The sequence below is a fragment of the Gobius niger genome, assembly GCF_951799975.1.
Source record: "Gobius niger genome assembly, chromosome: 14".
Classification (NCBI taxonomy): domain Eukaryota; kingdom Metazoa; phylum Chordata; class Actinopteri; order Gobiiformes; family Gobiidae; genus Gobius; species Gobius niger.
Window position 1 is genome coordinate 18,419,942 of NC_136865.1, and position 25,779 is coordinate 18,445,720.

A 25,779-nucleotide genomic window follows, 5' to 3' on the forward strand; every position below is an offset into this window, starting at 1 on the left:
TGGTGATATACCCGCATTATATTTACTGAAGATATTTGGAGATATGTACACATTATGTAAAATGTTGTACTGCACTTCTTTAAATTTGTTACAGATTGAAACCTTTGACGGTAAAGACAGTATTTTGTCCCAGGTCTGTGAAGTTATCTCACATTTAAGTAAGACTCCCCATGATTTTCTCAGCCAGGAAAGTTTGTCCACACTGATGGAATATAATTCTGAGTAGAATTTGGAAATAAAATGTTTATGTTCTTTCTTATTAATTAGGAAAATTTCCAAGTTATAGGAGTCTGATGTAAGCTTAAGAGATTTATTTTTTTGTTGTACATAATGCCTCAGTTGTAAATATTTATAAAAGTCCTTATTCTGTAGGGAATATTGATTTTTGAGGGAGTCAAAGGATTTAAATTCTCCGTGTTTGAACAGGTCGTAAAACCTCTGGACCCCGGCCGAGTGCCAGTTTGCAAAACTTGCTCCTAAGATTTGTGGAGAAAGATTTGGGTTATGGACCAGTGTGGACAAAATTGAAAATGAATATTTACCTTTAGAAAGTTTTTGAAGTTTAGCCCAAGCTTGTAATACATTATTCAATAAAAGATTATTTCGAATTTTGTCAGACAGTGCGTTCAATTTGACACCCATTAGGTTGACAGGCGATGTTGGCTTACAAAGTACTGATTCAATATTAAACCATGGTGACTCTGATTTTTCGTGTATCCATGCACTCAGTATCCTAGCTTGTACTGCAAAAACATAATAATCTATATTAGGAAGGTTCCAACCGCCCTGTTCTTTAGGTAGTTGGAGTGTTTCTAATTTGATTTTTGGTTTTCTTCCTGCCCATATAAAGTCTGCCATAGCTTTATTAATTATTTTAATGTCCTCAGATTTCAATATAATAAACAACATAGAAATAGGATATAATATTTTAGGTAGTATAACCATTTTTATGAGATTAATTCGGCCTAGAAAAGAAATTGGGAGAGCCTTCCATCTTGTCATTGTGTCACATATACTCTTGATGGTCCCATCTATATTTTCTGTGTATAACTGATTCAACTGTGGGGTTACTCTTACTCCCAAGTAAGTAAACCCTGTTGGTTCCCAACGAAAGGGCTTAACATAAAGAGGTTCTGCATTTCCCGTGTCAGATAAAGTCATAATGACTGATTTGTCAAAATTCACTTTGTAACCAGATATTAGACCAAAATCCCGTATACACCCAATTAGGACTGGCAAAGAACGAGGAGGATCGGTCAATGTCAACAGAGTATCATCAGCGTATAGTAGTATTTTATGTTCCATCTCCCCAATCCTAACACCATGAATATTTGGATTCTGCCTAATGGCCATGGCTAGTGGCTCGATGGCCAAGGCAAACAACAATGGTGAGAGGGGACTGCCCTGAGCTGTGCCCCTGCCCAGCTCGATAGGAGAGGAGAGCAGACCGTTAGTTAAGACCGACGCTGTTGGACATTTATATAATAATTTGATCCAACCCACAAAATTGTGACCGAAACCAAATCTTTCCAGTATCTCAAACATATACTGCCATTCGATTCTATCAAACGCCTTTTCGGCATCCATAGAAACAACTGCCCCTGGAATTTTGTTACAATTTAGAAAATGGATAATATTAAACAGGCGTCTGGTGTTGTAATAAGAGTTGCGCCCCTTTATGAAGCCGGTCTGGTCAGCTCCCACTACCGAGCACACTACTTTTTCCAATCTGAAGGCTAATATTTTTGAAAGTATTTTGTTGTCTACCCCTAAAAGGCTGATAGGTCTATACGACGAACATAGTTCAGAATTTTTACCCTTTTTTGCAATTAGCGTTATATTAGCATGATACATAGAATTTGGGAGTCTAGCTTCTTCAAAGGACCTGTTGTAAACTCTAAGCAAAAGACTGCTAATTTTCCCTTTCATAGTCTTGAAAAACTCCACCGGATATCCGTCCGGCCCCGGACTCTTCGCTGATTGAAGAGAAGCAATTGCATTGTCTACCTCTAACTGTGTAATAGGAGACTCCAAGAAATTTGTTTGAGCCTCAGACAATTTGGGGAATTTCAGATCGTTCAGAAAGAAGCCAGACTCAAGTTTTGGAATGTCCATCTCAGAACTGTACAAATTTGAGTAGAACTCTTTAAAACTCTTGTTAATTTCTTGATTTCCTATATGCCTTACATCATTGCAGTCCTTGATAGCTGTTATATATGTAGTTGTGGGTGCGTTTTTTGCAATTTTCGCCAGAAATCTGTTGGGTTTATTGGCCGTTTCAAAAAGTCTTTGTTTGGCAAACATTACGTCCTTTTCGGCTTTGCGTTGTGTTAAGTTGTTTAAAGCTGTTCTTGCCCCTTTGAGCTCAGTTAATGTCTCAGGTAATTGTGTATTGTAATAATGTTTCTCCAGTTTTTTTATTTTATTTTCTAGATCTAATTGTAGAGAAAGTCTCTCTTTTTTCTTATAAGCTGTGTATGATATGATTACTCCTCTCATAAAAGCCTTATAACAATCCCATAGGATTCTTGGGTCAATATCTTCGGTATCATTGATTTCTAGAAATACAGTTGTTTGCTCTACTAACATATCAACACATTTATCATCCAAGAGGAGCAATGTGCTCATTCTCCAGGATCTAGAACGCTCAGTAGCCCGTAATGGATGCATACTGAGAGATACCGGTGCATGATCTGATAGACTAATAATGCCTATGTTCACTTGTGTGATTAGTTGACAGATGTGTTTAGACATAAAAATATAATCTATACGGGATGCAGAGAGATGAGGATTTGAGTGAAAAGTAAAATGTTTCACCAGTGGATTATGGAGGCGCCAAGTATCAATCAGATCAAGGTCAGCGAGTATCTGCAACAATAATTTTGAATTTTTGGTCAGAACTGATTGCGGGGGCATCCTGTCGGACTTCGGGCAGACCGTACAATTGAAGTCCCCTGCTAATATCACGTTGTCACACTCCATATTCACCAGTTCTGTTAGTAACGTTATGTAGAATTCCTCATCTTGCAAGTTTGGAGCATATACATTTCCAAGAAGGACGTTTTCCCCATATAAAACCCCTTTGACTAGTATATATCTCCCTTCTCTGTCCTTATGGGAGGAGATAGCAGTAAATGGGATGTTTTTGTGTATTAGAGTTATAACCCCTCTCTTATTTGTAGAATAAGAGGAATAAAATATTTGCCCCACCCACTCTCTAAGGTATTTCTTATGCTCTTCGTCAGTTAGATGAGTCTCCTGCAGAAAAGCGATATGGACTGACTCTTTCTTTAAACAGTTCAGGATGGACTTTTTCTTAATCACGTTATTGGACCCTTTTATATTCCAAGTAACTATCTTAAGTGTCATTTGCAAGAAATGTAATACACTTCACCCATATTCCCACTTTAAAGTATATCTTAACACAAATAGACCAGTCTGCAGCAACGAACACAACTTCAAATATAGCGGAAACCAGGCAAAAACTAAACAACGAGCCTGGTTCCAGTAAACTTCTCATTGTCAATGAGAATGAAAAATTAAAAAAAACAAAAATAAAAAATAAGAACTTAACACACACGAAAACTCACTAGGTGTACTTTAACTTTAAGTACAACTAAAAGAGAGTCCGGGTTTAACCCCGCACCGAATTATTTTAAATATTTACCCAAATGGCTCATTATTATACCATACAAAAATAATAAGCAGCCCCAAACATTCAACCTACTTCACATTAACAACGTCTTTGCAGATCCCGTTATTTGGCTCCTGACAGCCTCTTCACAAAGTCATTCACCTCCGTCGTGGTCTTGAGGGTGAGACTGGTTCCATCAGCGTTGAAGACCTTCACGGTGGCGGGATAGAGGAAGGCGTACTTGATCCCTGCATCCCGTAGAGCTCTGCGCGCACCAGCTGACTCTTGTCTCTTCTTCGCCACAGCCGCGGAGAAATCTTGATAGAATGACACTGTACCTGCCGCGGTGGCCACTGTGCCTTTGGCCCTAGCCGCCCGGAGGATCTTTTGAGCGTCGGTGTAGTAATGCAGCCGGACCAAGACCGCTCGTGGCCCCAGCGTCCCCGCGAGCCTCGTCTGCGGCCCGCTGCGGTGGGCTCTGTCGATAACGATGTTGTGCTGCAAGCCAAGAACCTCTGGTATCCACTTTTGGAGAAAATCCACGGGCGAGGCCCCCTCAGATCCATCTCTCAAGCCAAAAATACGCACATTTCGTCTTCTGCCTTGGTTCTCAAAACTGTCCAGTCTTTCCAGCGCTCTCTGGAGCTGCGCCTCGAGTGTGCTAATGCGTGACTCACTCACTGCTGCGTCTTCCAGGTCCGAGACTCTCTTTTCCACGGTGTCCATCCGCTCTATTAAACTGTCAAACTTCCCAGAGAGCTCGTTCAGGGGCTTCAGTTTGTCGTCAAGCATTTTGGATATGTTTGCAGTTACTTTAAGCACAATTGAGTCACTTTCCTCTTCACCGTGGCTAGCTAGCAGGCCTTCATCCTCGTCCTCGCCTGATTCACGCCCGGGGCTGCTGGGGCCGCCGCGTGTTAGCCTGCAGCTATTGCTAGCTTTGGATTTGGCTCCTCGTTTTCCCATTTCCTTCTTGTTGCTTAATCCCGACTGCACAATAAAGTCATCCAACGACATCACACACGCGTTTGGGGTGTGAAATATTCAATATGAGCCAAAAATATTAACTTTTATACACATTCGGTGCGGAGAGCAAAAAAGTACGTCTACCCCTCGGCGCTCATCACGTGACTCCACAGCAGACATTCTTAAAGAAAAAAGTTATGACATGTGCTTATAAACTCAACCAGAGCCAGTGCTGGCCTTTCTGGGGCCCTAAGCAAAAGTCCACACGGGGGCCCTCCAGTACGAATCCCATGACTATTCGACAAAGAGCGAACCCAATTACGGTAAAAAACAGTTCCCCTGTGCAGTAGAGCAGGGCTGAAGTGGAACATAATGACCTCAAATCCCCTTTGTGTGAGAACCACTAACCACAAAACCACCGTCAGACTGGGATTTACGATGACATTAGTCTATTTTCCCCACTTTTTAAAATGGTAAATGGCAAATGGTCACATTCTCTATCACCTCTGGTCCCTGACCCACAGATTGTGAACCACTGAAAACTAACTGAAATCTGCTCCTGACTAGTATTTCTGTCTTACCACTGAGAATTAGCATGACAGTAATTTGTTTTAGACTGTGCACATTCAGAGAACCAGTGTTACTGGAAGTAACTGTGCTCATAAGAACCATGTGGATTCAACTCCCATTCGAGACAAACAGGCCAACAACTACTCTCTTATATTCGCAAAACTACTGTCTGGGAAAAAACGGTTCTAAACTCGGCCCTGCCAAGAATAGGGATGTTAGGTAATGTTAGCACAGTTATTATTTGGACAGCTTAACGGTATTTGCTCCATTCAGTTTTTGTAAACAAAAATATCAGGTACAGAGCCTTTGTATGTCTGTATATTGATGCAACCAGACCAATAGATGCACTTTTCTTTCTTTGTGAATGGAACACTTTGACTTCCATTTTCGCTGTGTGATATAAATGTAACTCTGGCTGGGCCTTCACTAAAGCCACTGAAAAAAAAAAAAAAAAAGGTGGTGTTTGGCCTGAAGGCAGCTCACACAGTGGAGCAGAGACTGGAGATGAGTTTTCCACATGTTCAGTTGAACTGTGTGCCGTGAGACGGGGGAGAAGGCCCAGTTTCCCTTTAGTGTGATGTAAAGGGAACTGTTCTTGAGCCCTCAGCAAAAGTCTACTGCAAGGTAGCTTTGTGTTGTAACAAAGACAAGGTCAGGATTAGTTATAAGAGTGGAAGACATGCTCCACATGCACTCAGGAATTCACATAGTAAGTATTTCAAAAAGTAGTAACAGTAACAGTAGAACCTCTGAATTGCCACAGCCCCTTGGAGAAGATAATGTAAATACCTAATCCTGATGAATGCTAGAATTGACACATTTCAAACTATGGAACATGCCACTAATATTGTGATCGAAAGTAGGCACAGAAAAAATATTCTATCTTTAGAGACCGAGTTTTGATGCCTGTTGGGTCCAGGGACAGCGCTAAAGAAAGTTACTTGGTTGCTTTAGCTCAAACAAATGACACAAATTTAAAAGAAATTACAAATATTTTAGAATATGTATAGAAAAAAAAGCATCGTTCAGGTGTTGGAATTGAAAACCAAGTATCGTTAAAGTACCGGTATTGAAAAAAATGTGACGGAACCCAACCCTACACATGGGACAATTTACATCCACTCCATACATACGCATATACACCTTAATGTACATGTTTTTAGTGGTAGGGGGAACTGGATCACTCCCCCCCAAAAAAAAAAAAAAAAAAAAAAAAACTACACTGACATGGGGAGAACATGCAAACAGAAATGTCATTTCCAGCCACAAATCTGTCAAGTTGTGAAGCACCAGCGCTAACCCCTGTGCCACCAACTTCCTAATTACGGCCCTGAACTACATTAGTCCTACACTTTACTCTTGTACCAAACAACAACAAAGAGCGAAAAGCCGAGGCACCACTTGGAACGATATCAGCATTTTTGGCACGCAGGGAATGTACTGTCCTGATCCGTTGATGGCGCGGCGCACTTGAAGATAGAACCCAATTTGCAACTCTTTCATCAAGTGCACAATATAAGATTTCCTAATTGGCTGTGGAGATGCACACGGCTCTTGTGTTTGGCAAAGTGAAGCGTGTGAGGGCAGTGCTGGCAGTGGAGAGGAGGAGCGTTCACATCGCACAGTCGAGTGTCGTTCTGTGCTCTGAAATGCGTGAGGCTGGATTAGCGTAAGGCCACTCACACGATCACGACCAAATCAGGTTTAGTCCTTGTCCTGTATGTGTAGTCCAAGTTTGTACTGCGTCAATTCAACTCCGTGGCAGAGAAAATGATTTGATCTCAGTTCACTAGTCAGTTTTTGTTTCATTTGGACAGATATTATTTTATGTTTTGTAATAACCTCTTACCCCCCTGCCTTAACCGAGTGCATTTTCTGGACTGGAGCTTACAGCCTATGAGTAACACCCCATTTGAAAGCTAAGACCTACAAAACTGATCTGAACTGATCTATTTCCTCGCGTTATTGCTGTGTTGTCGTCACGTTATCACTTTTTTGTGGCTGTTATTGCGTTTTTGTCACATATTTGCATTTATTATGTTGAGTTTTTGTCACATTTTTGTTGTTTTGTTGCCTTTTTGTGGCTTTTTTATTGGGTTTTTGTAATTTTTTTGCTGCACTTTCATCACTTTTATTGGTACCTTTTTTATGCCTTTTTGTTGCGTTTCCCTCGTTTTCTTCTTGTTTTTCTTCCTATATTTTTCAAGAGGCTTTTAGAGTTGGGTAAAGCCAAACTGGAACAAAATGTCCTCGGTTCAGGCGGGGGTTAAAAGGAGAAACTTGAATTTACTTACTATCACATAATTCTTAGCTGTCCATTATCTCAGTTTAAAACTATGGGCTGTTTATTATGATGTCACGTAAATGCAGCCATTTAAAAAAGCCGGATAATCAATGAACAATGTGCATTCATACGCACATACGATGTCTAAAAACAGTGTAGGCGTCATAACTACAAAAAAGTTTTCCGACTAGATTATATTATTCAGGCTTCAAGACGCCTTAGCCTTGGCATTTTCCGTGTATGAGTCAAGAAGATATGAATAAAAATGCTATGTAGTTATACACAATACAAGGGGAGGGTGCACTCCACTCCTTACATAAAAGATTGGTATCTGCAGCATGGCCACGGACAGTATCAACACAAATTTTCTGAAAGTGTCTGGACTTCAATGTATGGAGGAGCTCTATGGATTACTCCGGATGTACCATACCATATTTACATGATATAGTTCCTTTAACTGAAAGTCTGAGTAACCATGCACCGATGTTTTGGTCACGAAGCAAAAGTGTATATTTCACAGCCCCGTTAGAGGCATCCAAATCCCTCAGCTTTCAAAATAAAGCCTAGAGTGAAAGTCTAGACAGTACACAATGCCTCCATCTATGTCTTTTCAGCCGTAACATCAAATACAATGGCATTACAATACCTCCTTTCTATACCTTCCCTTTGATGTCCGGCTTTTCATTTCTGAACCAACAGGTGTCTTGGTACATTGGTACATTTCCATAGAATCTGTCCGGCGACATAACCTTGGCTTCCTCAGGCACACGTAGCCTCGTATAAACAGTGTAAATTATGAAGTGGACCTGCCCTCCTGTGTTCTCCTGTCTCCTCCCATAAACCCACGCTGTTAACCTTCGCAGTCCATTAATATCAACATATCCACGTGCTTTCATGGCCGCTGGAATCGCAGAGCCAACAAATGGGGACCAAAAGCCTTGAATAAGAGTGGAATAGTGGAATAAAGTGGGCCGCTGAAATGCTGATCCGGCGCTTTACCGAGGGCCCCGTGTGTGTTTGTATGGGCGTAACACGGAAGACAGAAGAGAGAGGGTCACCTTGTGCCCTAGATCAGTAGGATGTTGTGAAGTCGCCATTAGTCACACAAACATGTTTCCGGGACGGATCCATCTTGTCTCATTTGCATTCAGGACTGTAGGGAAATCAATGATTGTTGCTTTGTAAGAAAAAAGAGAGTAGCAAACAATCAACCCCTACAATAAAGTAACAATGTTATCCTTCAAAGGGTTTGTCAAAAATGTATAGTATTAATTATGCTTTATCTTGTTTAAAAAATGCTCTAGTAGAATGCCTGTATTTATTGGAGTGATGGATTTAAAGTTAGTATTCTGGTGGGAATCAAGGCTACATCAGAAAGTGTTGTTTATATCCTACAAAAGGATTTTGATTGGGAAGGATTTCCATTGATTCAAATTTCAACTAAAGTAAACACATTTGAACAGGTGAGTAACCTGGCCTTGTGTAAATCTGTGAATCCTAAACTTAGTCTCTCCACCAAACTTTGGGGATATGGCACCAAGTAGAATAGCCGCTTTATTAAGAAGATACCTAAATATACAGCAGAGTTAGAAGTGTAGAATGAAACAAAAAACTTGTTATGCAAGGATGCTGTTACTCACCAAAACATCTAATATCTAACAAAAAGCATCCACATGAGTTTCAGTCTTAGATATGCACCGATCCAACCGTCTAGCGCAAAAATATTTGGCTTCACTATACCACCATATCATAAAACGGGTCTATATAACAAGGTCTATAATAACACAAACCATGGCTAAAGCTAACATAAATTACATAACTCTAAATTACACATTGGCTGCTGACACAATGTACCACTAAAATAAACCCGTACCACAGTTTGAGAATCACTGGTCACACCATTACGTTTTTACTGCTGTCAAATATGCTGAAATTCTTTGAGGCAAAAAAAATCATTCACTTAATGTTTAATATAGTACATCACTCACTAGCAGGTACCACAGTGGAGACTCTTTGTGCTATTCATATGGTAGACCGTGGTATCTCTGCATTTGACATAAATTAGCAAAGAGATTACTCCATAAATACAAAATCACCCACCGTCTGTCTCCGCGAACACATTTTTCGACTTCATTTATCCTAATTATGTTGAGACATGCAGCACATGACAGACTGAAGGTTGAGCTTTTGGCCTGCGTGGTGCTACTTCAGTCTAAATCCCCTATCTTCCTCACATACGCGTTCCCACATAGGCATTATTCATGTTTATGACTCTTAACTTACCATTACCCAGAGTGCATCATTAGGGCACGGAGCGTGTGCAAATCTGATCCATTCTAATATTAAAACTAGGAATAGAAATTATAAATCTATACAGAGACGTATGTAGTCTAGGTCTCAAGAAGCACTTAACACCTCCGGAGCAGTAAGTAGCATGGAGGGTAATTAGAGGAAGGAGCGCTCTTTCCGCAGAGGAGCCAAGGTTAGATAAACAAGGCGCCGGTAGAAAGGTCACTAATTTAGGTTCCTTAAGCGGCCCTCTTCTGGTGTTTTTTGGATCAACTCAACAACTCAAGTATTTTCAAGGAGTTCGGTTATCTGCATGGGCTTTAGTGCCATTTTACAACTTATATCTGATATATAATATATGATATATGAATATTAGTGCAGCCAGTATAGGCATATAGCATGCAGGGCTACAAATGAATATTGCAATCATTTGTGTTTAGTAGTTCAATGCACGCATTTCAGAACATATTTTATAAGTGAAACCTAGAGGTTGCAGGTTTTCAATAAATCCCCACGAAGACAGGATGTCAGAAGTCAACGCCGATGTGAGCCCATTATTTAAATATATGTCCTTCAGAGGGAATATATGACGTACGGTTTGCTGTGCATACAGTGCGTCAAAGTCAATTACAAATGAACAGGTCTTGCACAATCAAGTCCACTTTGAGGCTCATAGTAGATGGAAATTAGGTCTGGCTCCGGTAAACTCACTCTAAGGGTTGAACAGAGTGTTAGATGAATAATTGAATGCAGAGCAACCACAGAGGAACATGTGGCTGAAGAATTACATGCAAATATTTGTGAGTCATCGCACCCAATGAGCATCTAAAAAAATGCACTATAGTATAGCTTTTAGTCATACAATCTCCATCTCAATTTTTATTATCACCATTGGCATCAACCTAAGCCAGCTGTCTGACTGTAAGACATATTATCTTCGCCTTGATTTGCTCAAAGAAGCTTATTTGGGAATCCTAATGGCATGTCGTCTCATGTATTGTCTTGTCATAGCCCTAGAGGCCATAAGTGCTAGTGCAGGTGTCGTAGCATGTTATGTTTTTTTACTCATTAATTGTCCGTGAAAGTAGAAATACGCTGATAGAAAAGACAAAGGGAGAGAGGGATATTGTACATCCAATTACACAATGGAGATATTTTTTTTCACTCAAACTTGGCTGTAAATACTGTTTCAGTAGCACTAATCCCATAGTTAGCTTTGCCTGTTAGCATGTTAGCTTCTTCTTCATGAGTGTTTTGTGCCTCTGACCTGTAGGCAGCAAAGTTGCAATTGTGGTTTTCTGGCCAGGGACACAAGGGAGATGAGAGACCCCCAATCATCCCATTAACACTTGCCCCCAAAGGGACTACGAAAAGGATTTATTAAGGTGAACAAGTTACTTAGTACTGCTTTAAACTACAGTCAGGAGTACTAAAACTACTCCTGTAACCATGGGTTTAGACAATACAGTGCAATGATAAAACAACAACCCAAATCCTTTTGAGACATTGAAATTGTTCAATCAAATACATTGTAATGACAAAACAAACAATGGCCTTAGTATCAACAGTTTAATTTGGACATATCATCCATAACAGTGGCTTATATAGAAACATTTAGGGAACTACAGCATTGATATATCATAATTTTGCATTCAGATGAATGTGAAATAAATACACAAGAATCTTTGGGAATCTCATATGTTTCTTGGAGTGCAGAGGGAATTACACATGATGAAAGATGCAAGGTGTGATAAACACAGTTTGAGTGCAGAACGAAGCTCATGACAGATCTGGTGAAGATTTATGGACTTTAAAAAATGAGGAGAACACTAGCACACATTAACACGTAGGGAAATACAGACTCTTCAGAAGAACCTCTCAGCTTCAGAAGTAAACATCGTTACTCAGAACTACGTGAAAGAAGCAAAAATACTTCTCCATATATGGCTTTGATGAAGGAACAACATTATAAAAGCTATGGAAAAATCCAACTCCTTTAAATGTAAATCCTTAGTACTTAAAGCTTACATCCGACTGCATATTCTTGCAAAGCACTCAAGTTTAAGGAAAGAGTCATACCTATACATCTCCCAAACATTGCCTGGGTTCAAAGCAGCCGAGAAGCCCGTTGATTTTCCCCACGTGAACAATTTGTAATGCATTATTAAATCATTCATCTACGCTGATGGCTTCTGTCTGTGACTGTTAAGTGTTCTCCCCAGATATCTGCTGTAAAAGCACTTCAGAGTGGCCCGCGGCGGTTGTAGATCATGTTCAGATGGGCTCCTGCTACTCCCTTTAATACAGGCCCTGAGACAGCGAGCACAGCCATAAAACAGCTCAGGTGAAGAAATGCCTGCTAATAAAGGCCACTGAAGCAGCCGCTGGTACTCCACTCATTAAAGTTGTACTGTAAGTAAGTCAGACATCTCTGCATAAACTTTGCCCAGTTGCAGAGGAATGCAGCAAATGGAAAGTTGATAAAGTATTCAAAGTAAAAATGTGGAAGACGACTATTGTGTCATCCATGGCAACTCTGTACTTCAGGGATGAATGAGTCAACTACTTCAAAGTGTTTTCAATGCTAAATTAGTCGAGAGATGGTCACCCTGTTAAATTTCCCCATGAAAAAAAATTACTCAAGCCCCACTTCGAGGAAAAGAAACACTAGTAGGCTATGTACAGCAGTAGATCAGTGTTTTTCTGACACTAAAATATAAGAACCGTCTTTAATTAAAGCAGTACTAAGTAACTCATGCCCCTAGAGGCCATAAGCGACACTGCAGGTGTCGTAGCAAGTTGCGTTGTTTTACTCATTATTGTCCGTGAGAGTAAATACTACGCTGACAGAAATGACAAAGGGAGAGAAGGATATTGTACATCCAATTACACAATGGATACATTTTTTTTTTCACTCAAACTGTAGATACTGTTTAAGTGGCGCTAGCCCGCAGCTAGCTTTGCCCGTTAGCCTACTAGCTTCTTCTTCATGATTCTATTTGGGCGGCATGGTGGCGCAGCGGTTAGCGCTCACACCTCACAGCTAGAAGGTCCCCGGTTCGATTCCCACCTGGACGGGGTCTTTCTGTGTGGAGTTTGCATGTTCTCCCCGTGCCTGCGTAGGTTTCCTCCGGGTACTCCGGTTTCCCCTACCACTAAGAACATGTACAATAGATTCCCCTCTGGGGCCAGGACTCCCCTGAAAAAGAGATTCTTAATCTCAGTCAAGAACTAAATAAAGGTCAATAAAATAAATAAAATAAATATTTGTGTGTGTTTATTACCAAACATCCCACTAACACTTGTATTACCCCGGAAAAGATTTATTAAGGAAAACAAGATAAGTAGTAGTACTACTTTAACAGATGGATCAACAAGTATTTGTTCATAGATTGTTTTTTAGCCGCTTCTTTCCTGTACTCGGCACTTCTGAATAATTAAATTTACTCCATCAAAAGCCAGTATTTGTCTACATTGGCTTGCAAACTAAACTGGCTTTCTTTTAGCTGCCTTTGTTATTGTACTGCAGTGAGGCGTGTACAGTACAGAGTACAGTGAAGTACTCCGTCCATTAGTCTGTGCTGTATTGAAAAACTCAGATCTTCCAGCATCTGACTTGAAGAAAATATGTGTAATCATTGTTTTCCACTCTTATGTTGACACCACAGTTATAGACAACCAGGTAGAGGCATGGATGAAAATAAAAACATTTGATTATTTATAAAGCGTTCTGATTTTGTACATATGGTAAATGGTCTCAACTTATATAGAGCTTTTCCACCTGCATTAGGCCCTCAAAGCACTTTAAAGAAAGGACCCACTCGCCCATTCACACTCTGATTCATATACCAATGTCTTGCCCAGGGACACAATGACAGTGTCCATTTGCAGGAGCCATCAGAAGAACGTAGACAGTTCGTGTTCGTTCTTCAGACGGATTACGATGTACAATTGCACAGATACATTATCCTCTCCCTGTAGTTGTTTCTTCTCAAGTTCTCACTGTATGCCTCTGCCGCCAAAAGCTGGTCGGGACGTCATTGTTTCCACTAAGAATGGCGCCTTTACAGTTTGCACAACAACGCAGCAGGGAGCTCTCTCATATGAAAGCCCCTTGAGGCTGCACTCCAGAAATTACGTTTTTATGATGCACAAGACACACAAACACTGTCCTAGGGTAAACTGGGGACAATAGAGGATGATAATATTCTGGGGGAAAAAGCAAACAGAAGCTAAGCATGTCTTCACACACAGCAGCCGTGCTTCAAAATCCAAGGTGTAATGGGAAAAGACATGTTGAGGGGTCATTATTAGGACAACCAAATTTATCCACCATATACCAAATGTGAATGCATGAACTACTCCCACTCACTGCCGGTGCAAAGGGACTGCGAGCAATTTGCCACAAAGTTGTCCATGGTGTACAAAACCTCAGGCAAAATTGGAAAATACAGCATGGGGTGATGAAGTGCAGTGGTGAGTAGTGTAGCAGAACCGTTACTTTATGTCCATTTTATTCTAAATGTAAATTCAAATCGATTTCAAGTCGTAGTAATAAGTAGCCATCAGAGTAATTACATCAGAGTAAAATGTAATTGATGAAATACTTTAGTACTGAGCTGTTGGAGTGTGGAGGTTTTAGAAAGTATTTTAAGATACGATGCACAAAACACAAACTATTATCTCACTTCACTACAATGAACACTTCCTGGACGAATGAGAGCCTTCACATTTATTATTCTGTCAGCATGCAGCATTTCTCATTCATGTTTTAACTCACAATGAGTAACTCAACACATTTTTCACCCAAGTGAGTATCGATGAAAATAATATTACTTGGGCAGAAGTACCACGTGATAGAACTACTGTGGGAAATACAGTTACTTCAAAAAGTTGAGATAAGCGTCCAGATAAGCGTCCAGATAAGCGTCAAAGAAAATACCATTGAATACCACAAAGACATGCATATTTGAAAAGCTCAGAGACGGAAGGCAGTAGGTGTGAAAATGTTAATAACAAGCGAGTTCAAATGAAGATCAATAGAGACAGACAAACGGCACACCGTTTGTTAACTGCTTAATAATTCATTTTAGCATTTAAGCGCGATGTAATCACTGCACAGCACAAACGGCGTTTTACTTGAAAGCAGATTCCACTCAGGGTAATTTGATGAATAAAACATAAACAACATTTAAATTAAAAAGGTCATTTTCTGCTGCGCTGAATACATGACATGCAGCTGCTGGTGTATGAATAATCAGGCGGAATGGGTGAGAGCACTTTGTTTTGGGTAACTGAAACCAAATTTTCACAACCAAATGAAAATGTCAAAATAAAACAAAGGTCACAAGACTAAACTCATAACTGAATCAGCGCCAAGAGTCAAACCTTGCTTCCCAATGATCCACTAATGTTCCCCTCTGATCTGAAGAAGAATTAACATCTTTGTAACTGCCAAGGTGATATTTTTCAGTTTTTGACACAGTGATATGGGGGAGAAAAGTCACATTCTTACAGCCTTGAAATAGTCTAAACAACAACCTTTTCTTCAGAGGGTCAAAACAACCAGATATTAGTGGTCTAAAGATTGAATACAAAATGTTGTTTTGCATGTTCATTTATTATATTCAAATAATTACTACAGAATATTCACTGCACAATTTAACGGTCCAACTCAAACACACTGAAGGACCAAGTTTTCCTTTAAATCATTTTGGTAAACTTTCCCACTTCCCAGTTTTTTATGAGGTAATGAAAATGGTAGAACATATGTATTTGCGTGTATAGGACTCAATTCATTTAGACTCTTGATTATGATAATGATTTAAAGATGAACATTTTCTCACACTGGCTTTGTACACAGCACTTTTTTTTTTTTCATTTAACATTTCTTTGATAACGACATTAACAATGACCCGGCCACCTCTGTATTTAGCCTTTAGCTTGAACACATGGGCCAGGGCTACGAGTTTACCCGTTGTCTCATGTTGACATTTCTCACAGGCCAGAGTCGACATCGGGGTTACCAGGGGACGGGCTCGTGACTTTTTGTACTGCCGTGTGCTGTTTATGTAGGGCTGTGTACTTGGGGCTATTCATTAGACAGTAAGGGAATGCTACTTAATCTGGCAATCTGTCTTGATAGCCTCCATCTAATTAAGACAGGTGGGGAGCTCCATGTACATCACCAACACACACACTGATAGGAATATATATGGGAAGACATGCTAGCTACTCACTGCAGGGATGGAGGTGGTCGTCATTAATCAGAATACAGCCAGGTCTGTAGTGTATTTTGGCTCTGTGGGTGGACTGTATGTGCGCAATGTGCTGCTATGTCTAAATGTGCCCGCTGTGCCCATCTCCATCGATCTCAAGTGGGCACAGAGTAATCAGTGCTCACAACAGGACACCCCTCCCCTCCCTGTTAGCTCATCTGAATGTCCCGCCCAGCCTCCAGTCTCATCGCTTCATTGTGCAAGAAGAGTGCAACTTAAAGGAACAGGCCACCGTTTTTCCATTCTGAGATATGTTCTTACCTGAGCTTAGACGAGTTGATGCGTACCTGTCTGGTCTTTACGCGTGCGCTCAGTCACGCAAAAGGACCAAAGATGTTGTTGGCATTTAGCCTCTCCTCATATCCTCTATGGGGCCAACCGGGGGTGAAGTTAGAATCCACCAAGCTCTTCCACGTTATACACAATCCAAATATAGTTACACAAAATTAAAGATGCCGATTTTCAAAGCGGATACAAAGGGGAGTAAAGTGAAGATATTACTGCGCGGACATCAAAGTGCATCTAAGGTGTTATTATATATAGTTCCCCTTTTTATCCGCTAAGAAAATCAACATGTTTAATTTTGTGCTACTATATTTGGATCATGTTAGTGATGGGTCGGTCGCAAACCAGTTGGTACCAAGAGCTGGCTCTAAAGAGACTAGATGCAAGATGATCCTTTTATTCTCACCACTGCCACCTCAGGTCTTAGCGTAACTGCAGGGTCTATACTAAGCTCGTGCATAACGGCACTTTAGACCCGAAGTAACACCTTTTTGAGTTACAGTGCAGGATTTTAGAGGCAGTTGTTGTAAATAGGTCTGGGCTCATTCGACACATTAGGATAAGGCTGGAACATGTACGGGGATGGAAATACTTAGCTTTAACATTTTTAAACTCGGTATGCACTACACTCACCTCAGAGAGAAAAAAGAGAGAGAGAGAAAGGGAAAGAGGATGGGGTCGGGGAGAGAGAGAAGAAGGTGTTGAAAAACTTTTTGCAGCACAAAAAGCAGCACTACAGAAGTCCTGCTAAAGTTTGGACTTCAATGATGTCTGGAGTCTGTATCCCTCTCAGTGCGAGGCTGGAGCAGCTACAGACTGGAGCAGGAATAAGGGCGGAGCTACAGGCAGCTGACGGACTGGGGAGAAACACTAAGGATTTTAACAGTGAATAAAAAAGTACGTATGTGAAACTAATACCAGCTTTAAAAGTGTGGACACAGATAAGCCATATAACAGCAATGAAAAAACAATTTTATCTTCCTTTTAATTTCTTTCTTGATTATAGCGGTGGTTTTGTTCCCCTCTGGGGCCAGGACTCCCCTGAAAAAGATATTCTTAATCTCAGTGGGACTATCCTGGTTAAATAAAGGTCAACGTAAAGACCAGACAGGTACGCATCAACTCGTCAAAGCTCAGGTAAGAACATATCTCAGAATGGAAAAACTGTGGCCTGTTCCTTTAAAGGATTTGGGTCATGGGGGGGTTTGATACATTACATCATAGCTTGGAGCAAAGTATATTTTGACAATAATATGTGCAGGCGATGTAATAAAAATGTCAAGACTTCAAATACGTATTATATATATTTTTCATAAAGGAATGTGCTGTGTTATAGCGTCAGTTTCACATGTGAAGAACCAGCATCAAAGTCCCCCCGAAGAACGCCTCTCATGTCACCCCTGTCCATGCTTGTAAGATAAATCAGATATTTTTCAAACATTAATTCCACAGCACACGTGGAAGCGCCGCTTGAGCGTGCTTTTACAGGTCACTGTTGCTGGGCAAAGAAAATTTGATATTTGCCATTCCTGGCAGCAAATAACCTTTCCAGGTGGTGCTAAGCCAAAGCCCCGAGACAGAGCCAGGGGTCAGGCACCAGTGGAGCATGATATGTAGTTGGGCTCTGGCTATAGCAAATTAATTCTACCATTATAAACAGTGCTATTGTCATTCTGGTGAAAAACCCAACCTGCCTGCTGCCCGCCACGCCTGACTATGTGTTAGCATGTGCTCTGGGTCACTGTGGGCACAGATGTAGTTCCAGTCTATTGAACAGTCAGTGGCTTGTATTGGACAGCAAGTGTAATGAAATTAGAGTTTAATATAATAACAACACATTCGCTCCGCAGTGTCCACCTGCTGTTCTAGTCGTGTGAATACGAATTCAGAGTAGCTGTCCCGCAGGCTACATGTATTCACAGAGGAGGATAGCAGAATAGGTAGAGATGGGGAGGGAGGCGGATGTCCTGTAGTGCGATGCCTTGTGGGAAAGAAAGAATGAAAGATATGGAGCTGTAAACTCAGGGGGATTTTGAGATGCAGAGGCTGATAAATCCAAAATTGGGACAAATGGGAGAGTGGAAAGCCAGACTATGAATGTATTCAAAAGAAAAGCTGCACACAATTTTGCAAAACCAGAGTGACCAGCAAGACAGTATTAATGACTCTGTTTTTAACACTGTGGTATAGCCTGGGATCTCTTCTGTATTAAGCAAACAGTTGAAGTAAATACAAATATCTGTACACCTGTATTATTGCATACTACATTTAACTAATACCATGGTGCATCACTAATGAAACACAGCAAATGGGCTATGCGCTAGTGTCCAACACAACTTTAATGTTGATTGTTGAAGAGTCGTTTGGCATGTGTTCAGTTAAATTAAATGGTTCCTTCCAGGTCTGGTACTGAATCTCAAATCTCAATTTTGCCTTTTATTCCACTATTCTACATCCTGAAATGGCTCGCCACATCCTCTGCACAAGCATAAATTACCCGGCAGATGGCAAAAACTGTTTTACACACAACACTGTTCTCTGCAATAATCAAGCACAACTGTCTCAGCACTTCACTCTTCAGTTTATTTGCAGAAACAATGCTAAAAATAATGCTTCATTTGGGGTTTGTAATATAATTTCTTAGATTTTCAGATTTTTAAGGCCACTTTTCCATTGTTATTGGAGGCCTGTCATATTCCTACCAAAATCCACAGAAAGTCACTGAAATAGGCCTGTCACGATAACAATATATTGAGGCAGGAAAGTATCGCGATAAACAATATTATTGACTCCAATGATACTAGATACCGTCAACTCTCATGCATAAAAATGACTAATCTAAAAGTGCATCATAATATCCTATAATACCACGCAAGCTGCAATAAACATGAAATATAATGTAACTCAATTTGCTTCCGTTAGAAATCAAAGTTTTACAAAGAAAAAATAGGGGGGAAATGCTAATAAATGTACAGACGATAAACATCGAGCCCGAAAATATATCGTTTATCTGTTATTTATTGAACGATAAGTCGATATAGTAATTATCGTGACAGCCCTACACTGAAACCATTACATAACATCGCCACATGGGTGTCTGTCCAGCCCATGTAAAGCCCCCATTCAACCCACTTACTGCATTTAGTCTGGGTTGGAAGTTTAAACAGAGCGCACCTTGTCAGCGCATAGTCTACAGCCATATTTAGAAACACAAGACCGGGCCCAGTGACATTATGTGTGTACACTGCATCACATTTGAACTTACTAATCAGACAACGAATCAACCAATTGAAGTAAATGTAGCATTTTTTTAGGATTAAAGGCACAAAAAAAAGAGTTTTCTGCGCCCTTGGAGGATAAATATTTCATTGTGACAAACTCAAAAATCATTAGGATCAACTTCAAATGCTCAAGTGCTGTGATTCTTTTTTCTTACGGGCCTAATTTATTTTATTGCACATCAAAAAAACTAAAACAAACACTATGAACAAGAGTTGTCAAGATGGCATTAATTCTGCTTCCCTGACAAGTGTAGTGAACAGGGTCTTGGTATGCCACCGGCGATGGTTAAAAAAAGACTCAGAAACACACAAAGATGAAGTGCTTCGTGGCTAATTGCGTCTCGGCTCTTGTCATGGTGCGCCGTATATAATAAAGTGCAAAAGTTGAAGATGCCTCAAAGCTTTGGTGTGACCTATTTCAGGCATGGATCCTGAGTCAATGTGTGTACGACTTTGTTTGCATAAATAAACGCGCTAATCTCATTATCATACACTAATCGAATTAAAAAGCACACTTTGAATCGCAGTGTAATTTGATTAAGCTGTTTACATGCATAGCAGACACAAATTTATCTTAATATACCGATCTTAATGCCATCTTCTCCAGTGTGTGTTGATTGACTCCTTTGTCATGTGGCTTTCCCTGTGAGCGCTGTGAAACTTTATGAGACGCGAACCGTTGTGTCCTAGTCCTATTCCAGGCGCCTCTCGCTAAACATTTCATAATCTTGCGGTTTCATCCGACTTTGTCGCTTCCGGAGCAGAAACGCAGGGTGTACAAATGAAAAGATCTTATAAGCAGAACTTGGACAGGACGAGCAGCTTGGGAGGTCTCAGATGGGGAGGCGCGCACGACATATGGTGTTTACATTTGAGGACAATTTTCCCCATAACGTTTCTTATTTCACAGTCCTCCACACCAGAGTAATGCACAGGCTCCCGCTGCGTTTAAATCAATAAGCTAGCCAGGAGTTTCAGTGGCTGGGAAGAGGAGAAAGTACTCTACAAAATTATAACTTGGTAGATATGCCACAAACTTGGTAGAGTAGACTGAAATAGATTTGCAATCCCAAAGTCAATGTGATATTGGATTCATTTCTAAGTACCCCCCCACCCCCACCCCCCCTGTGGTCTTTAGGCTTCCCCATGCCCTGTCCGCCTCACATTGTCCTTCGCACGCAGCCTCCCCAAACCCTTCCTCATGTCTCTGTCTCTGCTTCTCTGTCGTTCCTTTGGTCTCAGCGGACTGCGCTCTGATGGCTTCCACCCCCCTCCCCCCGTCTTCACTCCATACCTTTTATTCCTCTTCCACCTTTCTTGTCCTGTCAGCTCACATCCCTCCACCCCCTGTCCCTAATCCAGCACCTCTGCCTTTGTCCTGTCCCGTACCCGGCCGCCGTATGTTTCATCCCCCCCCCCCCGCTCCCCCCGTCACCCCAATTGCCCTTTCTGCTCCTCTCCTCTAACCAATCCCTCCGTGTCTGCTGTCTTCTTCTGCCTGACCTGACACAACTGTCCTAAAGGCACGGGGACACCTCTTCAACCGCCCGCCTCCTGTTAGTTTCTCTCTTACAAATAAGACGGCGGAAAAGTGGTCTCCCATAAGGCATCGGACATTTCTACAAAGGCCATATTCAGAGGGAGAGGGTTAATGTCGGGAGAGATTTGCTTAGCGGTGCCTGGACAATTGAGTGTGCGGATGCATTAGGCCTTGGCCCAACAGAAATTGGATTTAAAAATTGATACCTCTGGAGAAATAGTGTGAAGGTCAGAGTTATGAAGTCCACGGTGCTGTGCATGAATTCACTATCCGAAATGGGGCGTGTTCACAAGCAAGGCATAGGAAAAGAGAAAGCCGACAAATATCGACATGCACATTTTACGTGCGAAACTGATTTAGGCTTTTAAGGTAAGTTAAGTCAGGTCTAGTGCCTCTCGTGGCTCTCATATGGTGCTATTGAGAACTGTTCTTAAAGCAGTACTAAGTAACTCATGGCACTAGAGGCCATAGGCGCCACTGCAGGTGTCGTGGCATGTTTCCTTTTTTTACTCATTAATTGTCTTTGAGAGTAAACACTACGCTGACAGAAAATACAGCCCGTTAGCCCGTTAGCTTCGTCTTCGTGATTCTATTAGTGTGTATTGGCGGCACCGACCCGGAGGTAGCGAAGTTGCAATTGTGGTTTTCTGGCCAATCATCCCATTAACACTTGCATTACCCCCAGAGGGACTACGAAAAGGATTTATTAAGATAAACAAGTTACTTAGTTTTAAGACTTTGTAAAAGGTTCATACTGTCTTCTTCAAATCGAGATCAGGAAATGTGCACCAATATCTATGAACTGGGACGACGGAGCATACGCCTTATCCCACACCTGGGATGCCGTCCTGGAGAAGGCGCCAGTCAGTAGGGGCATAAGCTTTCCCTACTAACTGGAAAATCCATATGAGCTGCCCACGACACGTCACCTCCACCACCAGGTGACGCTTCTGAGGAAGATCACAGGAAATGATCAAAACTAGTAAAGTAGGTAAACAAACCTTCTGTCTTACTAAAAGATAATGAATGCTTTGGTTATGGCATCGTTAGTATTTTCTTGGAAATAGGATGGAAATAAGGAAATAATAACGAGGCTTTCCCTTTTCTCTTCTTCCACTTGTCCGTTGCCGGGTCGTGGGGGCAGCTGTTGGAGCTGCCCAAATCACATTGCACCAGCCCCGTATGGCTCCTCCTGCAGGTGGTGGGTCCACAGAAGGACGGCCTCATGGTTCTGTCCGGGCCTGTTGGTCTCTCATAAGAGGCTTCTGAACCGCTCTTTGTCTGACCCGTCACCTAGGACCTGTTTGCCATGGAAGACCCTATCAGGGAAACGAAGCCCCCGACAACAGAGCTCCCAGGATCATTCGGTTGCTCAAACCCATCCATCACGTTAAGGTGGCGGTTCCAGGAGGGGACTATAGGAATATGCTGACTGAAATTCATTAATGATTACTTAACTTTGCATGGGTTTTAAACCAACCAAATCTTTTGCAGTTTTCCACAGTTTCCCCTAAACCATCTTGTGACAGAAACATTCAACTCTTTTGTGACTCCACTCTGAAGGTCTCCCACAGTTTATGAACTTCTCTGTGCCTCTTAGATACATGTTTGAAATAATCTGATATTTGAGTTTGTTTGTGGAGGAAGAGCAGCGGGATGCGTGTTTGTGTACTTATGTTCAAGGTCACTGCTCCATTTCCTATTCGGGATGGGGCCGATATCCCAGCATCCTCTCTGCCGGCAGCATCGATTAGCACCCGGCGAGCACAACATCACACATTCTTCCTCTCGCACATTAAAGAGCCTTATGAGGACGTATCAAGGAAATCTGAACTTCAATTACCCAAAACACAACCTTTAAATCTGCTGTATGTAATATAAAAATGTCAAAGTTTTGGCAACATTTTGATTAAAACAATAAAACCACCAACTTCTTGTTTTCCTCTATTGTCTCTTACCAGCGCATTACTGAGACAACGGAGTTCTGTGATTTCACTGCTTTCTGTCTGAAGCAGCATGATCTTCATCACCAGTTTGAACTCTTCTGTTGACTAAGATCATGTATGTCTCCCCTTACTCCTCCTCCTTTCAGCTCTTTTGCTGTTGCGGGTTTCTGCGAAGACCTTGGGTCAACTTACTGCCTTGTACAGTACATACCAGTAGCCTATATATAATTTTCAGATGTCACTTACATTTTCAGAACTAATACACAAAATGCTGGTTCACATGAAGGCAATATCCATGCACAGTGCACTTCAGTGATGGCAGGACAGTAGCAGCTGAGCCGAGCGAATGGACAAACCAATTTCTGCACAGCATACGATGAGCAAATTTTGATTGATGATGCCGGAGAAATGGCTTTGTATCCTTGGGACTGACTTGGACTCAATCCAATTGTGCAGCACTTAGCCGTTTCTCTCTATTAAATCAAACATTATCAGCAGGTTAGCTGCAGCATCATGTAGTACACATGGACTCATCTGGAGGAAAACGAGAACACAAACAATCGTCTAAGAGAGTAGCTTAATACAGTGGTTCTCAACCTTCTGGAGCCGCGACCCCCATTATAACAGGTCATACTAAGAAATCGGAACATTAGCCTACATAGTTCTTAAAAAACAAAAAATGAAATTCATCAAACTACAAATAAATAATGGCACTCTGGTAAAATAGCAAACACATGCTACAATAAAATATTAGATTATATGCTAATGAAATTATGGCTATTTTATCTACATGATCTGGCGACCCCCCAAATTTTTCTCGCGACCCCCTTGGGGGTCCCGACCCCCAGGTTGAGAACCACTGGCTTAATACTTTTACTCTGGTATTGGCTGAAGTTCTCAAAGGCATACAGTGTTCCATTTGGGATTATACTGTTGCCAGTAATTTAATCTCATATTTGGCTGCCACTCACAGCTAAGACACATGTTTGTTTGTTGACGGGTTGTTCTTTTTTAGGTATTTTTCAAAAATAAAAAGATTTGTGATAAAATAAATGGTTGCATTATACTATTTATTGGGTGAAATGATATGTGGTGTGGCTTTAAGTAAAAAACAAACAATTATTTTTTTCCTGTGAATATTTTATCAAACATTTTGCTCAATGACATTCCTCTTAAAATCCTTACTTTAATACGAGTGATTTTACAACATGAGGCAGAGTCAGGAGTAATAATACACAAGTAAGCACTGGGAGAAGTTGCCGCCGCAGTGTCTGTAATCGGAGACACATCCCAAAATGGACGATCCTGTACTTCATGTTCAAATTGTAAAACTATACAGTCTCTATTTTTTAGGGTCCTTTGTGCTTTCATTGTTGATGTAACAGATGTTAAAGCTGTGTGCTTATCACTCTAGGATTTCAATACACCAGGAGAGGTGTGCGAGGGCTGAGTATTTGGAAAAAGAGTCAGTCTTTTCAAACTATTAATAAAACAGCTGTTGTTGCATGCCCTTGGCTCTGAGTAAACTGCTGCTGTCAGCTATAATGTAATGACTCACTATAGCATCTTCAATTCTCAGCAGTAAATACACTTTGTGTAGACCTGGAGTGAGTGGGAAGTGCTCTTTGTAAACTGCTGGAAAACAAAGGTGGCATCTTACAGACAAACAACTGAACACTTATGTGACAACTCATAAGGGCCACAGTGGGAAAGATGCAATGTCAGAACTGGGACATTTATTTAAACTCTTCACTCTTCTCTCATATTTTTCTATTACGGCAAAGTAGGAAACAATTGTATAGATTTTTGTATATTTATAAACAATTAAAATCAATGTTAATTACTTTCTTTGTCCAAACATCGGCAAAGGTTGGAGGAGAGTGTTGGGGTCACTGACTCACGGGTAGATCAGAGCTCACTTTTTTTTTAGTTTAATGTTTTGGTTCTTGAATTTCACAGCATTGGGAATTGAACCGTAGATCTCTCTGTAAGGAGTTAATGCACCTCACTACCTTTCCAACCTCAATCTTACTTTTTTGTTTCTCAAACATGTTGATTTTGTTTATGCTGCTCAGTTTTTTTAACCTTAAACATTATGCTGGCCACGTGTGACTCTTCTGAAATTGTTATTGACATTCATCACAGTTATATGTATGTGAGGCTACCGGATTTGTGCAAAAATAACTGTGACATGACTGCGGGCTATTGTCGACGAGGCATCATTCACTGCTCCGACCTGACCAAACTCATTTTTGTGCTGAAAATATTACAAAAAAAATAAAAGAAGAGCTTAAAAAATGCTGAATCACACACTAACACACTATGTACGGCCCGATCCTATCCGTTTGAATTTGGAGATGAGCTGTCAAGTGGGTGTACCTAAGAGGACTTAACCAGCGTGCTATTTTCTGGCGTCATGGGGAGAGCAGCCCGACTGACGGAAAAGGAGAGACAGATCAACAGTCAGACGTGCGCAGAGAGGGAGACAGCAAGACTGAGAGGGCTATTTAAGATGCTCCACTTGGTTTCAAGGGCAACTAATTCTGAAACAACAAAATACAAAACTTGCGTGTATTGCTACTTGTGTGTGCGTGTTGTTAGGAAGCTAGGATTTACAGACACTTAGCTCACAGCGATATAGTACTCTCATAGGCGCGGGTACACTCCTCTGCATGCTGATTACCCAAAATTCTCAGCGTGTGATGG

The 25,779-nt window shown here is 41.1% G+C and overlaps 1 protein-coding gene across 1 annotated transcript in view; it reads right to left on the reverse strand.

The window, feature by feature from the left end:
* Window positions 1-25,779, reverse strand: part of LOC306974403 (CUB and sushi domain-containing protein 3-like) — a 383,839-nt gene that overhangs the window by 179,441 nt on the left and 178,619 nt on the right. The window lies entirely within an intron of this gene.